The sequence below is a fragment of the Peromyscus californicus genome, unplaced genomic scaffold, assembly GCF_007827085.1.
Source record: "Peromyscus californicus insignis strain IS unplaced genomic scaffold, ASM782708v3 Scaffold_15__1_contigs__length_86483966, whole genome shotgun sequence".
NCBI lineage: Eukaryota > Metazoa > Chordata > Mammalia > Rodentia > Cricetidae > Peromyscus > Peromyscus californicus.
Genome location: NW_026294447.1, coordinates 58,783,231 through 58,807,143, shown reverse-complemented (window position 1 = coordinate 58,807,143; position 23,913 = coordinate 58,783,231). Strand labels below are relative to the sequence as shown.

General features: G+C 47.2%; 1 protein-coding gene, 1 long non-coding RNA gene and 1 other non-coding gene across 29 annotated transcripts in view; 1 reads left to right on the top strand and 2 right to left on the bottom strand.

Annotated features, from left to right (window-relative positions):
* Positions 1-22,640, bottom strand: part of LOC128110937 (uncharacterized) — a 74,036-nt gene extending 51,396 nt beyond the window's left edge. For 16 of the 26 annotated variants that reach the window (XR_008218399.1, XR_008218402.1, XR_008218414.1 and 13 more), the window contains exons 1-6: positions 22,232-22,246; positions 22,008-22,111; positions 18,878-18,957; positions 5,361-5,415; positions 4,617-4,688; positions 2,341-2,484 (exon numbers count right to left, since the gene is read on the bottom strand). This is a non-coding gene — a long non-coding RNA (uncharacterized LOC128110937). Of the gene's footprint in view, positions 1-2,340; positions 2,485-4,616; positions 5,755-18,877; positions 18,958-22,007; positions 22,112-22,231; positions 22,531-22,625 lie in introns of those variants that run through there. The other 10 variants (XR_008218386.1, XR_008218389.1, XR_008218391.1 and 7 more) reach the window with 10 other exon arrangements.
* Positions 2,492-23,913, top strand: part of Rtl1 (retrotransposon Gag like 1) — a 34,269-nt gene continuing 12,847 nt past the window's right edge. The window contains exons 1-2 of one of the 2 annotated variants that reach the window (XM_052738971.1): positions 2,492-4,399; positions 23,253-23,321. The gene's annotated coding sequence lies outside the window, so the exon portion shown is untranslated. Of the gene's footprint in view, positions 4,400-5,746; positions 6,955-23,252; positions 23,322-23,913 lie in introns of those variants that run through there. The other variant, XM_052738972.1, reaches the window with a different exon arrangement.
* Positions 19,827-19,903, bottom strand: LOC128111370 (small nucleolar RNA SNORD112). Its single transcript, XR_008218614.1, has one exon. It is a non-coding gene; the product is annotated as a small nucleolar RNA SNORD112 (small nucleolar RNA).

The following is a 23,913-nucleotide window of genomic DNA, read 5'->3' as shown; positions in this document are numbered from 1 at the left end:
TGTCTTTGTAAGAACATTAAGTTCTTAAGGGACAATGTATACAGTGGAAACTCTAGTTTACAAAAATGTATATTTAGAATTAACCCAGAATGTCCATCTTAGATATTCTCCACCCACACAAAAGCAATACAGTGTGTGGGGTATTGGACACAAAGCATCAAAGCTTCAGCACATACAATTTTTATTTGTCAGTTAAACGATCTTTACACAGGACAGAAAAAAAACACTCAGCATTGGTCTACATAGGATGCTCTTTAATTTTGTGCATAATTAATTGCATCATTTGTTTTGTACATAACTTTACAACATTCGTACTGCTTCCTGAAGGGAGACCTACCAGGCCTGCCTCCTGTCCAGAGTGACCATTTGGGGGCCACAGAATCTCATGAATGTCAGGTTAGCAGACCTGGGTCAGTCGTTATCTGAAGGACTCTCATAGCTGCTGGATCCAAGGCATGAGGATATTATTTCTTTTTGTTTTATAATTTTGAATAGTAAAATTAACAGCCCCCAAACAATTCTGAGCTCTTTTTATGTTACCCACTTGGGATGAGTTAACCCCAGTCCTTAGTTCACAGCCCACACTCATCCTCAGGCCTTATACATGTCTTATTTTACTTACTACTAGACCCACTTAGGACAAACCACACATAGCCCCACCCCCTTGCCCCCATTGTCCAGCTGGTTACACATTTTGACTAGTGCTTCTTCCCTCCTCCTTTTATACACATAACAGTTAAACACATGTGTGTTCTTACAATATGTTTTTTAAGAGCCTGTGATCTGCTGGAGAGACACAGCTTCACTTTAGGACACACCCACCCAGATCTGATGAGGGGACTGGAACCCAGAGCCTCACACACATGTGCTGCTTCCACTTATAATCACAGTCATGAGGAAAGAGTGACCTACAAAAATACCCACACTATGAGGCCCGCCCCCAGATTCAGCCTCAACTTCTATCTAGCTGGGTGACATCAAGGTAATCAAGGAACCTCTCTGTGCTATGCTCTCCATACACAAGACATCCATAGCACTGGCCCCTGAGCAAAGTTAATCATTCTCTTCAAAGCCAGGTAGAAGCCCTCCCCCGACACCACTGAGCCCCTTGTTCAAATCTTTGCTCCCGCAGCTGCAGCAGCGCCCGAGCGATGGTGATAGATAGACAGACAAAGCAGGTTCCACCCCAGCAGGCACTCATGAGCTGTGTGACTGCAGAGACGTGACCTGATCTCTCTGTCTTAGTCCCCGGACTCGTAGGATTTGTAGAGTGAGGACAGCAACACCTTCCTGGGTCCAACAGGGTGAAGGGCTACCGAACGACTGACCAATGGACCAGGTGGGCTGATGGATGGACTGACAGACTGATCCTCAAAGCAATGCCCACCCTGTATACACTCTGTCAGCCAACCCCACCTTGCACACCTGTCTGCTCAAACAGTCTCCTAAAGATCAGACAGTGAAATGCACTCCATGCTCAGGCCTAGTCATAGGTTTCAGGAAGAATGTCTCTTGGACCAGACATAATTGGGAACTGTTCCTTTGTGATCAAGATATCATAGTTAAAAGAAGAAATCCGGCTGGGCGGTGGTGGCGTACGCCTTTAATCCCAGCACTCGGGAGGCAGAGCCAGGCGGATCTCTGTGAGTTCGAGGCCAGCCTGGGCTACCAAGTGAGTCCCAGGAAAGGCGCAAAGCTGCACAGAGAAACCCTGTCTCAAAAAACCAAAAAAAAAGAAGAAATCCACCCAAAGAGATGCACTCTGAAAGTCAAAATACATTGTAGGAAATAAATTGCTCTCTGGGAGTAGCCTATGCTATCAGATTCACTGTTATGATTTGTTTGTGTTTGTTTTCCTTTAGACAAGGTCTCCTGAAACGCAGGCTGGCCTGAGGATGGCTTTTAGCTCCTGATCCCCCTGCTTCCACCTCTTGAGTGCATGGATTAGAGGACTGTACCACCACACTTACTATTGTGCAGTCCTGGGGGGTTTCAAACTCAGGGCTTTCTGAATGCTAAGAAAGCACTCTAAAACTGAGCTACATCCCCAGCCCTGAACTGCCAAGAAATTCTTCAAGTTCAAATTATTTCCCTCTAGACCAAAGGGGGCGCCACTAACCAAGCAAAGCCAGTCCCAGGCAGCTCCCAGCACGGGGCCTCTGGTGGCGAGAGAGCCCCCTGTGAGCCCCAGGGGGCGTCGGCACTGTTCATCCTGCACGCAGCACAGCGTACGCGCGGCACACGGCAGCATACATCATTTCATTCCATTCCTACAACAGTCCTGCCAATTAGACCTAATAGTCCTAATTAGCCAAGAGTTACTGAATGCAGACACTGTACCGGGTACCGTGCAGACTGCTGTGGACACGCGGACATTCCTCGGTGTGGATGCAACTAGGCACCAGACATCCTCCCTCCCATTCTGCACCAGGCAATAGGTCTAGATGCTGAGGACAGGGCAAAATCGTCTGAGAATGATCAGCCCTGTGGGGAAAGACAGGAAGAGAGAATTCACACTAAAGAAGCACAAGGTGTGGGGCTGATAGAGCAATTAGAAGCCTGGGGGAACACAAAGCAGCTATTAGGGGAGACAGCCCCACTGAGATGGCAAGATTTGGAAAAAGATACCAGAAGTCCTAATTTATCCATTGGCAAACAGCCTCAGAGAGGTTAAGTTACTGGCAAGTGGTCACACAGCAGGAAAGAGGCAAAACGAGGCAGTGAATAGCGCACATGGGGGGATGATTCTTACTAAAGATATTGAACCCTATTCCAGTAGTTATTATGATTATAAGGAAACTGAAGTATTATTTTTTAAAAACACCTTTTTGGGGGCAGAAGGGTTTCAGGCACCTCGAGCTGGCTTTCGAACTTGCTATGTGGTCAAGGGTGAACTTGAACATCTGATCTTCCTGCTTCCACCTCCTCAGTACTGAGATTACAGGCCTGTGCTACCTCACCCAGGTTTGCACGGGGCTGGGGTTCAAACTCGGGGCTTTGGGAACACTAAGAAGCATTCTACCAACTGAACTACATCCCAGGCCCCTTTTGCATATTTTAATTTTTTTAACTGCATATATGTATATCTGCAGTTGCCTGCAGAATCCAGGAGGGGGTGTTAAATCTATTTGGGGCTGGAGTAATTAATTCTCCGTGGCCTGATGTAGGTTCTGGGCACTGCACTTGGATCCTCTGGGAAAGCAGTAATCACTCTTAACTGTGCAGTCTTCCAGTCCCTCAAGTCTCTTTAAATGACTGTTAATATGGCCAGGTGGTGTGGTGTATGCCTTTGATCTCAGCACTCAGGAAGTAGAGGCAGGTGGATCACTGTGAATTTGAGGCCAGCCTGAACTACCTAGCAAGTTACAGGACAGCCAGGGCTACACAGTAAAACCCTGTCTCAAAAGAATTAATAATAATAACAATAAAAGGTGCTTTGGGTATTCCACGCTACAACTGGGTATACTGAGGCACTAGGGTAAATGCACACACAGAGTGCTTATTGACAGAACCTGACAGAGCTTGGCCAGTATGCAGCTTTTCAAAGTCTAGCTGCTAGACTGAAGCCAGTTCTGCAGAGAGGGCATTCTCAGTATCTGTGGTCCTTGCCTGGCACCCCCTTGGGCTGATGAGACATTTTTAAACCTGCCACATTAGCATTCAGTCAGAATAAAAAAATGCAGGAAAAGCTCAATTCTCCCATGGGATGCCAGAGTACGTGTGGCCCCTGCTTGTGTAATAATTACAGATAGAACACACTTGAGAAGATATTGCTTAGAAAATAAACTAAGATTTGATTGGATAAGAAGTTCAGCCCCAAAGGTGCTCCTGACATGAGGGAGGGCTGAGAAACACAGATTTGTTTTCAGGCGTGGCCAGAGAGGAAAAGCAGTCTGTCAGAAGTGTGGGTTTGAAAGAAAAAAAAAAAAAAAGGAGGCTGGGTTTGCATCTGCCCCCTATATCAATTTTGGGACAGTCCTTTACCATCTCTAGCCCTCAATTTCTTCTCCTTTTGATTGACAGTGGAAAATGCCATCATCGAGGGTGGCTGTGATGATTTCGCATAGATAAAAGAACACGAAGTTCAAGAGGAGGGCTGAGCGTGAGGCCAGGGCTCTGGGCTTAGTCATCCAGGAGAGCCGTTGGAGAGGCAGCAGCCTGCTGATCTCCAGCACAGGGGAGACCCTCACTAACTATTGACATAGTTACTGAGAGCTGCCTATGAGCTGCTTCAGTGCAATAGCTGGGACCCCAGCCTCATGACCAGGTCAGCCACCTGTTATCTCAGAGCCACCTGAGTCGTTCAATCCACTCAGAGGCTGCAGAGAAGGCAGGAGCTTCACCAGCAGACTGCAACGAGGGAACTTCTCCTGGAAGAGCCAGGAAGCCTTTGATCTTGGTAAGAAACTGCCTGTTTTTTATCTCCTTCATCTGTGGGTCTCCCTTCTATAGGGAAGCTTGCTGGCATATGTTATCCATGCCCCCATCTCACCAGCATTTATCATCCATATAGCTGCTTTGCTAGCACTTATGTATCTTCATGCAGGAACCTGCCCATCCATCAGACCGATTCTCCATCCTTTCACCTCTCTGTTTTACAAGGGAATCAGACAAACCTGGGTTGGAGCCCCGGGTCCTGCTTACTAGCCGATCCTGGGCAAATTCTGGTCCCCTCATCATCCTCTCATCTGTAAAATAATGAGCAATCAGATGTAGCAGGGACGGAGAATTAAAAGAGGGGGAGTGGGCTATCTAGTGTTTGGTCTCAGCAAATTGTCATGAAATGATCGCTCCCTGTGTTTCTGCTGCCGGGCTGGGATGGATGTGGGGAGAAAAACCACTGCGTTTTGCACGACATGTGGAGATGATGCTTTAGAATTACCTGGGATATTTCGGCTGTGGCTTGAGTACCTTGGGGAGTGGTCTGCCCTGGACACACAGCAGAGAGTGCCATCTAGTGGACCAATGCCCTGTGGGGGTCCCTGGACATAGCCCCCTGGGCTGCAGGCTGTCCCGGTTGAGATGCAGCATACGCTGTATCTAAATCACTCAGGGGCCCTGGCCTGCCAGGTGCCTTTTGTTTTGTGGACGATAGCCAGCTCTGTCTTGTATATTCAGTCCAGCTCTTTTAGAGATTTCCGGGGGGGGGGGGGGGACAACGAATAATTCAAGTAACAGCTGTTGGCTGTTGCGTCTTTTTGCTTGTTTGTTTGATATGGGGCTGGGGGATATGTATGTACCTGTTTCCAACTTGCCTGAGAGCCCTGAGAGGCATCCAAAATTAGCCCCATTTTCAGGTAGAATGTGAGGCTCACTAAGGTTGCATTTGGTTAAAGCCCTGAATTTCCAGCTGTACTTACCTCTGAGAACCCCACACGCCCCTTGAAAGTGCCAGGAAGTACTTTGGACAGAGATCTGAACAAGTCAATCATAAAAGAAATTTATTAGTCCGTCAGGAAGATTTGGACACTTCATAGAGGTTAGAAAGTAAAAGCTGTTAATTGTTTAATTGTGATAATGCTCTCACAAATATTTTTACAAAAATTGTGGTAATGGATATCATGTTTATGTTTTTATGAAGGCAAACAGCCCTTTTTCAGAGATAAACATTCTAAGATGCACAGAAGAGACAATATGATCCCTAGAATTAACTTCAAAACAGTCCAAAAGATAGGGGCTGGGGCAGTGGGAATTGAGGGAGGGTCCAGAGCTCAGATAAAGCAGAGGGCTGGATGGATTTGGTAGGCACTGCATCTAAATGAAATACAAAAGTTAAAAATGTGGTGTTTAAAAAGCGCATTGTATTCTCTCTGTGTGTTGTCTGAAAAATGCTGATATAAATGCTGGCTTTCTTTTTAATCAATAAGTAAAAATGAAGTATAGGAGGTGAGTAGAGGGGTCTAGGGAGACATTTAAAAGCTCAGAGGGGGCTTTGGGTTTACGTTAAGACTAGCAGAGTGTTGCGGGGGATTCACAAGTATCTCTGAATGGCGAAGGGACTGAAGAAACACTTACTACAAATTGGGTGGATGGACTGAAGGAAAAGTACCGCCGGTGTTGGGGGGCACTGAGGAATCAGACACCCACCAGATGCACACCACCTAGTTCCCTGCTAGCCTTCTTGCACCCCCAGACCCTCCCCTAGCTCTAAAGAGCCGACAGTTTCTCTCCCTAACGCAGAGCCCGCAGCCTGTGTACTCTCCTGCTGGGATGCTGTACCAGTTTAGTTAAGAGAACAGCACTGTCACCTGCCACACACAGTGAGTAACCAGCTCAGCCACTCTCTCTAGTTTGCTATTTTGTTTTATTTTTAATTAAGCCTCTTTGGAAAGATAAGAATTGATGCTTTTCCCCCTAAAACTGCTTGCCAAGCTTCCACAGCTGCTCTCAACCCCACTTACTTTGCTCTCACTTATAGGGACAGAAAGCTGACTCACCTTGAGTCCCCAAAACAGCCTGGTCCACTACCCCCTTATGGCTTTCCACCGCTCCCAGAGCCCCCACTTTTCTGGCCCTCCTGCAACAGCCACAGGCTCTGGCTCTTCACTCTTCCCTTGCGTTTCCCGGGCGCCTGGCCACTGCGCACTCCCTGCAAGCTTTCTCCCTTGTCTTTCATTCCTCACTCTGGAAAGCAGACGCCGCTGACAGCGCCGACCCTCAGCTGCTTGCCCGCCGCCGACCCTCAGCTGCTTGCCTGCAGCAGCTCCGTCTGCATTGCAGCACAGACTCTGAAGCGACGCTGGGACACTGCTGCCCCCCGCCCGCCTGCATCCTCCGCAGCCGCTGCAATTAAAAGCGCCACCGCGGAGAGCCCAAACACAGGTCCCTCTTCTTGTCTCCCCCTCCTCATTTAAGAATGCAAAAACTGTAGCCCAGGCAGCCCCCTTGTGGCACTTGGGGGCGCCACAGACTCTTGGCTGCGGTCTTAGGAGTCCAGACCACTTCCACCTCATGGTGAGTTGACACAAATCTTAAATGCCTTAACTCCTATCCCATGCAGAACTCTGCTCTCTACTACTTTGTAGGGGGCACCTCTCCCCTCCCTTCTCCCCATCTGCATCTCCCTCTGAAGGAAGGGGAGCGGCCAGAGTTCTCCTGTTGAATACAGCGCTGAGCAGCAAACAGGTGTCTGGCAACCCTAGCTATCATCAGAAAAGGTTATGGGAGTGGGTTATCTCTTAGAATAATGCTTGGTGCCCCTTTCTCTCAGACAAGAGTGGGACGGTCTCTTAGAATGATGCTCGGTTTCTATTTCTCTCACGCAGGAGTGGGTCATCTCTTAGAATGATGCTCAGTGCCCCTTCTCTCACACAGGAGTGGAATTGTCCCTTAGAATGATGTTTGGTTACAATTTCTCTCACACAGGAGTGGAACTGTATCTTAGAATGATGCTTGGTTACTATTTCTCTCACACAGGAGTGGAACTGTCTCTTAGAATGAAGCTAGGTGCCCCTTTCTCTCACGGGAGTGGAATTGTCTCTTAGAATGATGCTTGGTGCCCCTTTCTCTCACGGGAGTGGAATTGTCTCTTAGAATGAAGCTAGGTGCCCTCTTCTCTCACACAGGAGTGGGTCATCTCTTAGAATGATGCTAGGCGCCCCCTTCTCTCACACAGGAGTGGAATTGTCTCTTAGAATGATGCTTGGTTTCTATTTCTCTCACGCAGGAGTGGGTCATCCCTAAGACTGATGCTCAGTGCCCCTTCTCTCACACAGGAGTGGAATTGTCCCTTAGAATGATGTTTGGTTACAATTTCTCTCACACAGGAGTGGAACTGTATCTTAGAATGATGCTTGGTTACTATTTCTCTCACACAGGAGTGGGTAATATCTTAGAATGATGCTTGCTGGCCTTTTCTCTAACACGGGAGGGGAATTGTCTCTCAGAATGATGGTAAGGGACCCTTTCTCTCACACGTGAGTGGAACGGTCCTTAGAATGATGCTAGGTGCCCATTTCTCTCTCACAGGAGTGGATTTGTCTCTTAGAATGATGCTTGGTCCCCCATTCTCTCACACAGGAGTGGATCATCTATTACAATGATGCTTGGTGCCCCTTTCTCTCACACGGGAGTGGAATGGTTTATTAGAATGATGCTAGGTACTCCTTTCTCTGACACAGGAGTGGAATTGTATCTTAGAATGATGCTAGATAACCCTTCCTCTCACACACGAGTGGAATTGTCTCTTAGAAAGATGCTTGGTGCCCCTTTCTCTTACACAGGAGTGGAATTATTTCTTAGAATGATGCTAGGTACCGCCTTCGTTCACACAGGAGTGGGTCATCTCTTAGAATGATGCTAGTTGCCCCTTTCTCTCACACAGCAGTGGAATTGTCTCTTAGGATGATGCTAGGTATCACTTTCTCTCGCACAGGAGTGGAATGGTGTCTTAGAATGATGGCAAGTACCCCTTTCTCTGATATATGAGTGGAATTGTCTCTTAGAATGATGCTTGGTGGCCCTGTCTCTTACACAGGAGTGGGTCATCTCCTGCAATGATGCTGGGTACCCCTTTCACTCACAAAGGAGTGGAAGGGTCTCTTAGAATGATGGTAAGTACCCCTTTCTCTGACACATGAGTGGAATTGTCTCTTAGAATGATGCTAAGTACCCCTTTCTCTCACACAGGAGTTGAATTGTCTCTTAGAATGATGCTAGGTACCACTTTCTCTCACACAGGACTGGGTCATCTCTTAGAATGATGCTAGGTAACACTTTCTCTAAAACACAGGAGTGGAACCGTCTCTTCAAATGATGCTAGGTGCCCATGTCTCTCACACAGGAGTGGATTGTCTCTTAGAATGATGCTGGGTACCCCTTTCTCTCATACAGGAGTGGAATTGTCTCTTAAATGATGCTGGGTACCACTTTCTCTCACACAGGAGTGGAATGGTCTCTTAGAATGATGCTAGGTGTCTCTTTATCTCACACAAGTGTGGGTCATCTCTTAGAATGATATTAGGCACCCCTTTCTCACACATAGCAGTGGGTCATCTCTTAGAATGATGCTATATACCCCTTTCTCTCACAGAAGTGGAATTGTCTCTTAAATGATGCTAGGTACCACTTTCTCTCACACAGGAGTGGAATGATTGCTTAGAATGATGGTAAGTACCCCTTTCTTGGACACACGAGTGGAATGGTCTCTTAGAATGATGCTTGGTGTCCCTTTCTCTTACACAGGAGTGGGTCATCTCTTAGAACGATGCTAGGTACCACTTTCTCTCACACAGGAGTGGAATTATTTCTTAGAATGATGCTAAGTACCACCTTCTTCCACACAGGAGTGGGTCATCTCTTAGAATGATGCTAGTTGCCCCCTTTCTCTCACACTTCAGTGGAATTGTCTCTTAGAATGATGTTAGGTGCCCCTTTCTCACACACAGGGGTGGAATGGCCTCTTAGAATGATGCTAGGTGCCCCTATCTCTCACACAGTAGTGGGTCATCTCAGAATGATACTAGGTACCCCTTTCTCTCACACAGGAGTGGAATTGTCTCTTAAATAATGCTAGGTACCCCTTTCTCTGACACAGGATTGGAATTGTCTCTTAGAAAGATGCTTGGGGACTCTTTCCCTCACAAAGGAGTGGAATTGTCTTTAGAATGATGCTAAGTACCCCTTTCTCTCACATAGAAGTTGAATTGTCTCTTAGAATAATGCTAAGTGTGGCTTTCTCTCACACAGGAGTGGGTCGTATCTAAGAATGATGCTAGATACCCCTTTTTCAAAAAAAACACAGGAGTGGAATTGTCTCTTCAAATGATGCTAGGTACCCATTTCTCTCACACAAGAGTGGAATTGTCTCTTAGAATGATGCTAAGTACCCCTATTTCTCACACAGGTTTGGAATTGTCTCTTAGAATGATGATAGGTACCCCTTTCTCTCACACAGGAGTGGAATTGTCTCTTAGAATGATGCTTGGTCTCCCTTTCTCTCACATAAGAGGGGGTCATCTCTTACAATGATGCTAGGTACCCATTTCTCTCACACAGGAGTGGAATTTTCTCTTAGAATGATGGTAGGTGCTCCTGTCTCTCACACAAAAGTGGAATTGTCTCTTAGAATGATGCTAAGTACCCTTTTCTCTAACCCAGGAGTGGAATGGTCTCTTGGAATGATGCTAAGTACCCCTTTCTCTCACACAGGAGTTGAATTTTCTCTTAGAATGATTCTAGGTACCACTTTCTCTCACACATCAGTGGGTCATCTCTTAGAATGATACTAGGTACCGTTTTCACTCACACAGGAGTGGAATTGTCCCTTAAATGATGCTAGGTAACCCTTTCTCTGACACACGAGTAGAATTGTCTCTTAGAATGATGCTAAGTACCCTTTTCTCTAACCCAGGGGTGGAATGGTCTCTTAGAATCATGCTAAGTACCCCGTTCTCTCACATAGAAGTTGAATTGTCTCTTAGAATAATGCTAAGTGTGGCTTTCTCTCACACAGGAGTGGGTCGTATCTAAGAATGATGCTAGATACCCCTTTTTCTAAAACACAGGAGTGGAATTGTCTCTTCAAATGATGCTAGGTACCCATTTCTCTCACACAAGAGTGGAATTGTCTCTTAGAATGATGCTAAGTACCCCTATTTCTCACACAGGTTTGGAATTGTCTCTTAGAATGATGATAGGTACCCCTTTCTCTCACACAGGAGTGGAATTGTCTCTTAGAATGATGCTTGGTCTCCCTTTCTCTCACATAAGAGGGGGTCATCTCTTACAATGATGCTAGGTAACCATTTCTCTCACACAGGAGTGGAATTTTCTCTTAGAATGATGGTAGGTGCTCCTGTCTCTCACACAAAAGTGGAATTGTCTCTTAGAATGATGCTAAGTACCCTTTTCTCTAACCCAGGAGTGGAATGGTCTCTTGGAATGATGCTAAGTACCCCTTTCTCTCACACAGGAGTTGAATTTTCTCTTAGAATGATTCTAGGTACCACTTTCTCTCACACATCAGTGGGTCATCTCTTAGAATGATACTAGGTACCGCTTTCACTCACACAGGAGTGGAATTGTCCCTTAAATGATGCTAGGTAACCCTTTCTCTGACACATGAGTAGAATTGTCTCTTAGAATGATGCTAAGTACCCTTTTCTCTAACCCAGGGGTGGAATGGTCTCTTAGAATCATGCTAAGTACCCCGTTCTCTCACACAAGAGTGGGTCATGTCTTAGAATGATGTTAGGTGCCCCTTTCTATCACACCGGAATGGAATTGTCTTTAAAATGGTGCCAGGTATCCCTTTCTCTCACAAGGGAGTGGAAGTGTCTCATAGAATGATGCTAGGTACCCCTTTCTCTCACACAGGAGTTGAATTTTCTCTTAGAATGATTCTAGGTACCCCTTTCTCTCACACAGGAGTGGAATTGTCTCTCAGAATGATTCTAGGTACCACTTTCTCTCACACATGAGTGGGTCATCTATTACAAAGATGCTAGGTGCACCTTTCTCTCTCATAGCAGTGGGTCATCTCTTAGAATGATGCTAGGTGCCCCTTTCTCTCACACATCAGTGGGTCATCTCTTTCAAAGATGCTAGGTGCCCATTTCTCTCACACGGGAGTGGAATTGTCTCTTAGAATGATGCTAGGTACCCCTTTCTCTCACGCAGGAGTGCGCCATCTCTTAGAATGATGCTAGGTGCCCCTTTCTCTCACACAGGAGTTGGTCATCTCTTAGATTGATATTAGGTACCCCTTTCTCTCACACAGGTTGGGTCATTTATTACAATGATGCTAGATACCCCTTTCTCTCAAACATGAGTGGAATTGTCTCTTAACATGATGCTAGATACCCCTTTCTCTCACACAGCAGTGGGCCATTTCTTACAATGATGCAAGGCACCCCTTTTCTCATAGACAGGAGTGGAATTGTCTCTTAAATGATGCTAGGTACCCCTTTCTCTGACACAAGAGTGGGTCATCTCTTAGAATGATACTAGGTACCCCTTTCTCACACACGAGAGTGAAATTGTCTCTTAGAATGATGGTAGGTGCTCCTTTCTCTCACACGGGAATGGAATTGTCTCTTAAAATGATGCTAGGTACCCCTTTCCCTCACACAGGAGTGGGTCTTCTCTTAGACTGATGTTAGGTACAACTTTCTCTCACACAGGAGTAGAATTGTGCCCCTTTCTCTCTCACAGGAGTGGAATTGTCTCTTAGAATCATGCTAGGTACCCCTTTCTCTCACGCAGGAGTGCGCCATCTCTTAGAATGATGCTAGGTGTCCCTTTCTCTCACACAGGAGTGGGTCATCTCTTAGATTGATATTAGGTACCCCTTTCTCTCACACAGGTTGGGTCATTTCTTACAATGATGCTAGATACCCCTTTCTCTCAAACATGAGTGGAATTGTCTCTTAACATGATGTTAGATACCCCTTTCTCTCACACAGCAGTGGGTCATTTCTTACAATGATGCTAGGCACCCCTTTTCTCTCAGACAGGAGTGGGATTGTCTCTTAAATGATGCTAGGTACCCCTTTTTCTGACACAAGAGTGCGTCATCTCTTAGAATGATGCTAGGTACCCCTCTCTCACACGGGAGTGAAATTGTCTCTTAGAATGATGGTAGGTGCTCCTTTCTCTCACACAGGAATGGAATTGTCTCTTAAAATGATGCTAGATACCCCTTTCTCTCACACAGGAGTGGGTGTTCTCTTAGAATGATGCTAGGTACCCCTTTCTCTCACACAGGAGTAGAATTATGCCCCTTCTCTCACATAGGAGTAGAATTGTGCCCCTTTCTCTCTCACAGGAGTGGAATTGTCTCTTAGAATGATGCTAAGTACCCCTTTCTCTCACACAGGAGGTGAGTTGTCTCTTAGAATTATTCTAGGTACCTCTTTCTCTCACACAGCAGTGGAATTGTCTCTTTGAATGATGCTAGGTGCCCCTTTCTCTCACACAGGAGTAGTATTGTGCCTCTTTCTCTCTCACAGGAGTGGAATTGCTCTTAGAATGATTCTTGGTGCCTCTTTCTCTCACACAGGACTGGGTCATCTCTAGAATGATGCTAGGTATCCCTTTCTCTCAAACAGGAGTGGAATTGTTTCTTAAAATGATGCTAGGTGCCCATTTCTGTCACACAGGAGTGGAATTTTCTCTTAGAATGATTCTAGGTGCCCCTTTCTCTCCCACGGGTGTGGGTCATCTCTTAGAATGATACTAGGCACCCCTTTCTCTCACACGGGAGTGGAATTGTCTCTTAGAATGATGCTAGGTACCCCTTTTTACCACACAGAAGTGGGTCATCTCTAGAATGATGCTAGGTACCTCTTCCTCTTAAAAGGAGTGGAATTTTCTCCTAGAATGATGCTAAGTACCCCTTTCTCTCACACAGGAGTGGAATTGTCTCTTAGAATTATGCTAGGTACCCCTTTCTCCCACACAGGAGTCAGTCATCTCTAGAATGATGCTAGGTGCCCTCTTCTCTAACACAGGAGTGGGTCATCTCTTAGAATGATGCTCGGTTCCCCTTTCTCTAACACAGGAGTAGAATTGTCTGTTAGAATGATGGTTGGTGCCCCTTTCTCTCACACAGGGGTAGGTCATCTCTTACAATGATGTTAGGTGTCCCCTTCTCTCACACAGGAGTGGAATGGTCTCTTAGAATGATGTTAGGTGCCCCTTTCTGTCACACAGGAGTGGAATTGCCTCTTAGAGTGATGCTAGGTGCCCCTTTCTCTCACATAAGAGTGGAATTGCCTCTTTGAATGATGCTTGGTGTCTCACACAGCAGTGGAATTATCTCTTAAAATGATGCTTGGTACCTCTTTGTCTCACACAGGAGTGGAATTATCTCTTAGAATGATGCTTGGTGCCCCTTTCTCTCACACAAGAGTGGAAGTGTCTCTTAGAATGATGCTTGGTGCCCCTTTCTCTCACAGATAAGTGGAATAGCCTCTTAGAATGATGCTTGGTTTTTATTTTTCTCCTACAAATGGCAAATTGAGATGAGAGGAAGCTCAGATTCCTGATTTGTGTCTGATGTACTGGGTCCCCCACCCACCATAATGTTCAATGTAGGTCGCCTCCCTGAGATGAGGGGCCTGCCTGCCTTAGGAGGTCTCTGTTCCCAGCCCTAAGCCCCAGCTACTCAGAGCTGACACTTTCCAACAGAAAGCTCACCAGAGCCCCAGAACATTTTGTTCTCTCTAACTCATCTCTGTACCAACAAGCCCTACTCCCCCCACTCTCTCTACCCTAAATTTGATTACTGATAAATAGGGGTCCTTTTCTCATCAGATTAATAACACTACCTGCACAGGCCTCTACCTATAGGTGCTTACTCCTAATTTTGACCCTGCCCTTCAAAAGGATTGGGCCATGAAAGAGCTGAGATATCAAGTGTGCTGGGAGGTTCAATCCATCTTCTGCCCACCCACATCACGCCCCCAGCATTCGGCACAATCTTGCTAGGCAGTCTTCAGCAGCAGGGTGTGGTGGGGAGCCTTGGAAAGCCCTGGGTTTCATCCTGGCTCAACCTCACACCAGCTGAGAGACGGTATGAAACTTGACCTTTTGTGCCTCAGTTTCTTCTTCAGCCCAATGTAGATCAGGAGACTCTAATTTGTGAGGTTTCCTAGGTGAGTTCTGGACAGATGTCCCTATTGCTAACACCCTTGTGTGGTGTACTACTCCCTGTTTGTTTTCTCCTCAAGACGATTGTAGTACGAAGACAGGAAGCCGACTGACCGACCGACCGATCGACCGACCGACTGACTGACAGACCGAGCGATCGGCCGCCCGGCCAACTGACATCATCACTTTAGCCCTAGCCTCACTCTAGGGACACAAGGGGTCAGTGTGCTGCGGTGTCTGGTAGTGTAAATGAGTGGAATGTTAGCCATTTCCCAGTTAAGGGGATGCCCTGAGCTTTATGGCTTCTCTTCCTAAACCTCCCTATCTTATCTGGCCCTTCAAGGGAGTAACGAGAAGGTGGCATCTCTCTCTGCCTGTCTGCTTTCCCCAAATGCTGTTATATACCATGCAAATGCTAGTAAATGCAGATATGGGCTCTGCCTGGCATTTCTGCTGCCTGCCACATCTCCCCTTAGTTCCCCAGACTAAGGGCTGCCTCTGACAGGCTTGATTTGGGCAATTAAGCCAGCAAAGGGGCCTCTGCCAGGAGATATTGCAGTGTGTATGCAGCATGGGGTCTTATGACACTTGCTACACATTGCCCTCCTCCTGGGTCCCACTGCTGACACCACAAACATTTATGGAGTGTCTGGTGAAGACTAAGCTACTCTCATCTCCTTAAATCCTCACTTCAAGCCAGTGAAAGAAAATCTCTAATCTCCCATTTCACAGGGAAAGCCCCTAGACTCTGAAAACTAAAGGGAATTGTGTGGTCTCACAGCTACAGAATGGGAGTCAAGCCTAACTGTACAGCCCCTCAGCCCTGCTGCAGCTGCTTCTGCAGCTCCCACTTCTGCAGGGCAACCAGAGCTGGCCAGTCAGCCACCGTTCCAACAGAAAAAGAGCAGGGTGCTTTGTATTAAGCGGCTTCTCCCTACCAACTGGCAAAGGGGCCATAAAAAAAAGAGAAGGGGTGGGGAGGAAAAAAACCAAGAGGGCTCAGAGCTGCTTAACAGCTAGAGACAGAGCAGCTCCCCCTACACACACACACACACACACCACCCCGGGAAGAGGAGAGCACCAGCCCTCCCTTGGGCTCCTGGAAGAACAACAGGGCAAAAGCCTTTGTCGTAAATGCAGAGGGCCAAGGGAGAAGCACCCCCAGACAGGTGTAGAGACCCCCGAATTTGTTCTTGTGGTAGGTGGGAGTTTTGCTATTCAGCACAGCACAGGGAGGACCCTGAAGATAGAGAGCTTGCCTCCTATAAAGACCTGAGGGCTGAGGCACAAGCAGGCTACTGAGACGCTACAGAGGCTGATGCAGAAGACAGGGGAGGGCTGAGAGGAACATCTCAGTAAGATAGAGCCTACAAACAGCCTGCTGGGGAGAGGAAGCTTCCTGTTACTGGAGGCACTCGAGCAGAGAGGCAGGCCAGTACGTGATGGGGAGGCTGCAGCAGTGTTCTTTAGCTGGTTAGCAGCCCAAAGAGATAGACTTTGGAAAAGTTCCCACAGTGCTGAGTCCGGAGCAAACAAGTGGGGCTGGCCGGAGAGGAGCTGGCTGGGGTCAGGGTAAGGATGCATGGTCTTTGCTGTGACCTTTGCCATGACCTTGCCAGGGGTTAAATGTCAAAGGCACATTGACAGTATTTTAGTCAAACTGAGGCATTAAGGGAGAGGCGCTGAGGCTGGGGGTGAGTGCTCGGGGACATGGGGATGGTGAGGGTTGTCCTGCAGCTAACTCCGTGTTAAGGGAGGGCCACCTGGAGTGGCCAAGGGTCTTCTCTGCCTGATTTCAGGTCCAGGAGTGCTGGCCTGAGTCATTTGTTAGGCAACAATCTGGTAACATGTGTGAAGGGCATATAAAGAGGACTCCACCTATATGAGGTACTGGCTGGTTATAGGAACAGCTGGCCACTTTTATGGATGCTGAACCCTAGCCACAGAGTCAGATAGCTGCTTCATCATGACTTAAAAAGTCTAGGGGGCTTGTAGAAACACCGTACTCCGAGGTGGGACTAAGGAGCCTGCACACTGATGCTCTTCTGGCCTGTTCATGTGAGTTCACTGGGGGCTACGGGTGGTTGGGGCTTTTAGCAGAGGGACATCTCAGGCAGAAGCACCTGTGCTGTGCAGTTTTTGTAAGCATTCTTCTGACGTTGTTCCTAGTGTATGTACTCCACATAAGCATGTTATGTGTGAGTGTGTACGTTTATGGAATAGCTGAGAGGCTGGCTGGGGTTTCTTGTCTGTGGAACAGTCAGGGTGACCGGGCTAAACCTTGAGCAGATCACATCTCCATGGAGAAAAAATATTCAAAAGGAGCAGAGAAAAAGAATTTGAAAATGACAGAATTGTTTGAGTAAAGCCCCTCTTGTTTCTGCTAACAGTGTCCAGCTCCCAAAAACCTGATCTGGGGGCCTCAAGGCCACTCGGCTGCTCTGACCCGCCAAGTGGGGGCAGCATCGTGTTGCAGGTGAGAACCAGGCTGCCTAGCCACTTCTGGGTTAAGGCTGCAAGGCTTGGGTTTGCACTCACAGAGGCCCGATGTTGGGGTGTTTCAGTGGTGGTACTGTTATGTTGCTGGTTTTGTTTGGAATCTAGATGTGGACATTTGACATTTGTGACATTCACATATGTCACTGCCTTTGCAGTATTATGTGGGAAGAGTTCCCTGTGGAATGTGGATGAGGAAGGGAGCACACATGCACACACACACACACACACACACACACACACACACACACACAAGCACGCATGCACACATTCACAAGCACATGCACACAGGTTTGTGAATAAACATTTCTGGTTAGAAGTGACTGAAGACCCTGACATGGCTCAGAAGTGATTCACTGGGAATGAAATCACCCAAAGTCCAACCCAGAAGCTGGGGTCAGAAGGCAATAAGCCCTTTAGCCCCTGCTGGGTGGGGAGGGGACACTCTGCCCGGCATCCACTGATAACTCCTGTTGCTCAAGGCACAGGGATGAAACACAGGCTTGAGGAAGTTGAGAAATGGTTTTCTCTGTAAAGCAGAGTCACAGACAGAGGAGACGTCTGCCTGGCCAGTGAAGAAACCAGACATTGAAGAGAGAGGCACCTTTGTGCAGGCAACCGAGGAGGAGGGTCCCTTCTGTGAAAGGGGTGACAGGCAAGTCGCGCTTCCCCAAATGGCCAGCACACAGGAGGCTCAGTGAGAGAGGGGCTGGGCTTCTTTGTGACACCAGGAAGCTATGCTTTGTGGGGGTCATCTGGAGACCCCCTACCACTGTTCATCAGGAGTCATCCTTGCCAAAGGCAGTAAATGGAAGACTCTAAATGCTGCCTGTGAGCAATCTGACTTCTTATATTTATTTATGTGAAAATAAGCTATAATGTCCAGCAAACTACAGGAGACCCCAATTAAAACAGTAGGGCAGCTGGGCTGGCCCCAGGTGTTGAAGAAATGCACAGGGGTCCCTTGGGAGGATCTGCAAGGGCACAGGAGCTTGGGCAGGGGCAGCAGGAGGCTTTATGCATTCTAGGGGCTTTTTGTTTGCTTTTGTTAGTCTTGTTCTCTGAAAAGCCGGCAGCTGCCTCCAGAGGGAAGGCACAGCCTGGTGGGGGATGCTGTGTGGGGGGTTGGGGGGTCTGGCTGGGCTGGGCTGGGCTGGGCTGGGAAAGCTCGGGGTTTTACTGGATATCCTGCATGTGTTACTGCACCAGATGATTTATTTGAATTATTTTCTCACTGACATCTCAATGGGCCTGTGTGAAAGAGATTGTGGATGTAAAAAAGAAAGGAAAGAACCAAAGCACAGAGATGCTTGCAAGCTAGCTAAGGACACACAGCTTGAGTCTGCTCTGTGCCTGGATTAGAGCTAGGGATGGCTACTTGCAATTAATTCCTGAGCCTACTCCCATGCCAGGAAAGAAGGGTCACCAACCCATCTTCGCCCTACACACACGGACCAAGCCCTTTGTCCATAGAGGCAAGGTTGATGCAAAGACAGACATGTCCACTCTCAGCCCTGTATGTTCGATCCCCAGGGCTATTGCTCCAGCTATCATCTGCTCTATCCTCCTCCTATATCCTGGGACAAAAGGGCAAGGAGCAAACTATAAGACAGATGTATTACCAGGCTGTAGTTTGGCTGTGAAATGTATCACGGGGTTCTCAACCCATGAGTATGGTGTGTGTGTGTGTGTGTGTGTGTGTGTGGTGTGTGTGTGTGTGTGTATGCACATGCACACGCACATATGTGAAACAATATGTGTTCAGTATTGCAGCGATATGCAGACTCACCAGCACCACACAGCATGTGACACAGCTCTCTGACCAGGAGGGGTCTTAGAAGTCAGTCTCTGGAAACACAGATGGGGTTTCTGGAGGGGATAAAAGAACGGATGATTAATATCTGATCCCTTCAGTTAATTACAGGGGAAGGAAAAAACCTTAGAATAGGGAATCTTATGGGCAAGGCACCACAGTTCCAGTGACCACAGTCTGAGGAATTTTGGACATAGGTGGGGCACATATCTTACTAGGGGTTTAGTATTGGGGGGTGGTATGTCAAGGTTGTTCATAACCCTAAGCACAATCTGTCCAGTGAGGACATAGGATGATAGAGCATGAGGTTGAGTATCAGGCTTTTTCCTTTTCTTTCTCCCTTTCCCCTTGGATGACATCCCGGAAGGTGTGGTAAGTCAGCTAGAGGACTGGATTGGAAGGTGAGATGGTAACAAGGTCAAAATGTTATTTCAGAAAAATCGCTCGATGAAAATAAATCTGTGCAAACCATTTACTCAGCTATCCCCCCACTTCCTCCCATTAAGGAGCTGGGGTAAACACAGTCAGGGATGTGTTCACAAGCTTAGCTACCAGAATGTTCTCTGTGGTGCTATCAGCAATGGCATAAAATAAAAACAGCTTAGGTCTTTTTAATCGGCCATCGGTGGAACTGAATCACATTAATTAAAATGTGGGTGTGTGGCATGCCCTTCTCGCTGATCTGTGTAGATACCACCTTTATTTATGTATTTGTGGTTTTATTTTTTAAATAATACAATGAGCACCAGGAACCCATGACTTGCCTTGATGAGTAGGGTTTCGACCAGGCTCCTATCTGCACACATTCTCTCAATGAGAAAAGTACACCTGGGATTTTCAATAATAAAGACACGGTGTGACATACATATGCCAAAATATTAAGCAGCTCTTAAAAAGAGAAAAACAGCCAGATCTATTGTCTTTTAATGGACCTCTGTATTTCATAAAAAACCAGATTAATCATGATCCTTTGTTCATAGACACTGTCCTTTCATTGGACGAAGGCATATCACCTTTTATGTCATAAATACTCGTGAGCTCACTCCCCAAATCCAAATAACTCAATAATTAATTACACCTGTTAATATAAAGGACCCCAGATTTCAGGGTGGCGGTGAGATGGTTAAATCAACTCCAGTGTGTACGCCGTTTGGGAATCCGAGGTGTTGGGTGTCATAAGGAAGGCTATGGATCTTTATTATTGCCAAGTACATTCTGGAGAGAAGAAAAACAAGCTGCTACAAAATGCAAAAGGAAAAACACTAGCTCTGAAATAGCCCCCATACAAAAGAAACAAAGTCATATACTCTGGTGGTGTGCTTATGAGACATATGCAATTGGCCAGGAAAATGCAGGAGCCCAGAAGAATCACAGCCCCTAATTTGAGGAGGGGAGGGAGGGAGGGGCTAAGTGCTACCACCACCATATTAATTAGCAGTACGTTTCCTGTATAACTACAAAAAATATTTTGTGTGGTAGTTTTTCTGTATGTTTTATTTATTTATTTATTTATTTATTTGTTTAGAGATTTCTTTTCTTTTTGGCTTTTAAAAACAAAAAACAAATGCAACGAGCATATTAGCTGACAAATTACAAGTCAGTTATAGGTGTGCAAAGCTTGTTCTGTACACACAGGGACTCAAGGTTTATCTTTCTTTTTTTCTTTATTTTTTAAATTTTTATTTTATGTCCTCCAAGACTGAAGCCCTAGCCTTGTGTAGCTTTGTCAGTGACATGTAGCCGGCAGGTGTGAGCCTCAGGCGATGATTTCACCACCGTGGTCTCCCGCCCTCAGTGTTTGCAATGTACCCATGGGGGTAACATTTTCCTTTTCGGTCCTTAAGAGGCCCAGAAAGCTAATGCGCTGGCCCGTGTTCTAGGGGATTAGCTGTATGGAATGAGAAGTCCAAGGGAATGTGACTTGAGATAGATGTTGGCAGAGGGGACATGGGCCTCTGCAGAAATGCAGACACAGCAGCCCGAGTGTGTCAACAGTGGAGCCTGCTTGCTGGCAAAGAGCCGGGGCTTTGCTGCGTGCCTGGACAGTTTGACTCTCAAGCAGCACGTACTGTGTACCTCCGGCGTCTAACCCACACAGTCCTGCAGCAGCATTACTAACCCATTCAGGTGGTGCATGGCACCCTGAACTCCTCCTCAGAAGTCCCTTTCTTTCCAAGGTACCCCGGCACCCTGAACTCCTCCTCAGAAGTCCCTTTCTTTCCAAGGTACCCCGAGTCCTGCTTGCAGGCTAAGCTTCAGACCCAGCTAGTGAGGCCCCTGCAGCTGTCACAGGCTGTCAGATTCTCAGAACAGGCTTAGGGTTGAGTCTGTGACAAAGATAATATGATTATACCCACATCTTCAGAGAAATGCCTGAGGCTCAGAGACCCCCAGAACAACAACAAAAAAAATTAACCCTTTCTAAACTTAGCAGTCTGAAACCTCGTCCACCTTTGTCCTTGCAAAGCCACGTTTTCATTTACTGGGTAACAGCCTCCTCTAAGGAAATGCAAACCAGTTTCCCACCATGATTTTAGGCAGAAAAAAAAAATCTGAGGCAAGTTAACTAGCCTTTTGCCTTCACGGCCAGCCCTTAATTGTCTCTGTCACACTTGAGGTTCTGCTGTTTTATCCATAGGCTTTGTGGAGTGGGTACAGTACCTGGGAATACCTTAAGCTAACAGGCAAGGATCTGCGTGTTTCATTTTGCATCTCACAAATGCAAAATATTTTTATGACAAATAAAAAACAGAATCCAGATGAAATTCCCTACACTTGGCCTGCAGCCCAGGGTTACTTCCACGTGGACACAGATAGCCTGAAGAAGCCTGTAGAAACCCAGGGAACACCCTGGGGCAGCCTAATGCTGCCTTCCTGTTTGAGCCTCTCATCTGTTTTCCTCTTAACTCCAAAATGCTGAGATGGGCTTTCAGATGGGTCCACAGGAGGAAGACCCTCCTGAAAAGTCACCTTTGCATGCCACAGGGGCTCCTCACCAGTCAGCCATTTCTATCTTGTTCTATTGCAGCTATCAAGACGTGGGCACAGCTGCCATGATATTACAGAAGGGGGAACTAGCTACAGGCAGGGTTCCAGGGTCACCCACCTGCCGTGAAGGGCAGATTGTCCTCTCAGACCCTATATGAGCCTCTCTCCGCCATCAAGTCATAGTGGTCATCCTCACATCAGGTGACAGGTAGTAAAGCCTCCCTTGGTGACACACAGAGACACAGGGACATCAGCTTGTTAGGGCTGTGTGACCTCCACTCCTCTAGAAGCCCCTTCCTTCAAAAACACAACAGAAAGCAAAAGGAAGAATTGCATACATACCTGGCAGGGCACTGAGTCTGGGCTGCTGGCTCCCCGAGGTCACATAGGACAGGCCACCCTGAGACGGACCAGGGCTCCCCCAGGAATCACTGGCTCCCTGCCCCTTAAGGGGGCAGGGAGCCCCAGCTGCAAAATGAAGGGCTTCAGTTAGTTCCATTCTGGAAAATCCACAAATTTGCAAATTCTCTAATTTAACATGTTAGAAGGAAAAGAGACCATTTCACAGACCTTTTTTTCTGATCCTGGCCAGGCATCTGCTCCCTTCCTGGGAGAAAGCAGCCATCTTGTCGCTAGGCTACCTAGAAGAGGAAGAGAAATCCCTAAATATGAGAGTCAGGAGTCCCCTGCCTCCCTAGGCCTCTGACACAAGCCTAATTACCACCAGTAGACCTACTGTGTGTCTGAAGCAGATGAGAATTGCTGATCACTACCATGATTAAAGAGTCCACTGTGGACTGGATTCAGCATAAGGAAGAGGGGACCATCCTGGAACTATTCCAACAGGTGCCCCTGGAAGAAAAAGGTCATTAGGAGAGGAAATTGGGTGCCAAACTCACATCAAATCTTTATATATTTGCTGAAGAACTAAATAGGGGTCCTCTGTGAAGAGATGGCTCACCAAGTTCAGGAGCCCATCTCAAGGCAAAAAGCTGGGCACACAAGTACCAGCATGGGCATGGGAAAGCTGGGGCTCTGACTGAGGCATTCCATTAACTAGGCTTTGCTTGGCCTTCAATAGGGCTGTTGGACCCACACAAATTAGCAAGCAATAAGACCCCAAGCCTCACATTCTTCCTTTCCAAGGTGGAAATTTGCTAAAGTAATGCCTATGTAGATTATACTAAGGAGTGAAAGAATTCAAGTGTGTGAACACTCACCAGACATGCCTGACACATGGGAAATACATAGGACAGAAAAGATGTCTCAAAGCAGGAATCCTGTTCTGGGGACTAGGCGAAGGGACTGGGGAGTTGCCACTGGATGGTACCTTCATAACTAATAAAATACATTCATCCGACAGCTTCCAGAAAGAAGAGAGGGTTGAGTCCAGCAGGACCACAGGAGATCCACTTGGACACTTGCGGCCAAGGTAAGCAGGGGTAGGGGTCCCATGCTGGCCTCTGCCCAGTGGAGAAGGGGCACCTGGTCAGTGGATAGGGTAAGGCCATGCTAGGGACTAAAGGTTAAGGGGTTAGTTTGGACATGTTCTGGGGTACTCAATACCTCTGTTCAAATACTTGAGAAGCTATAATTAGTAGAGTCTCAGCCAGCTGTCTTATCCCATCCTGTCCCTCTGCTGACACCAAATAGGACAAAATGAATTGGGAATGACAGCACAAGCCTTTTGGGGAGATGGAGGCAGACACTAAGGCCCCCACTTCTGTGTCTAGCTGCCTGTCAGACCACGAGACTGACTGCATCAACAGCATGGAATGAAGGCAGTCTTTGGCCACGAGGCCCTCCACATCCCCAGATGGCAACTGCATGATCCCTCTTTGGGCACCTGTTTCTGCCTGTGCCATCTACCAGGGGAGGGGGAGAAACCTGGCTCAGAGCCCTGCCCCTGTCTCTGCCTCTGCCTTCCCGGACACTGGAAGTCAGCACCAAGCCCTCTAAAAGTCAGTTTAATTCTGCAAAGTGGTATGCCACCCCTCCAATGATGGCATTAAAACTAAGATAGA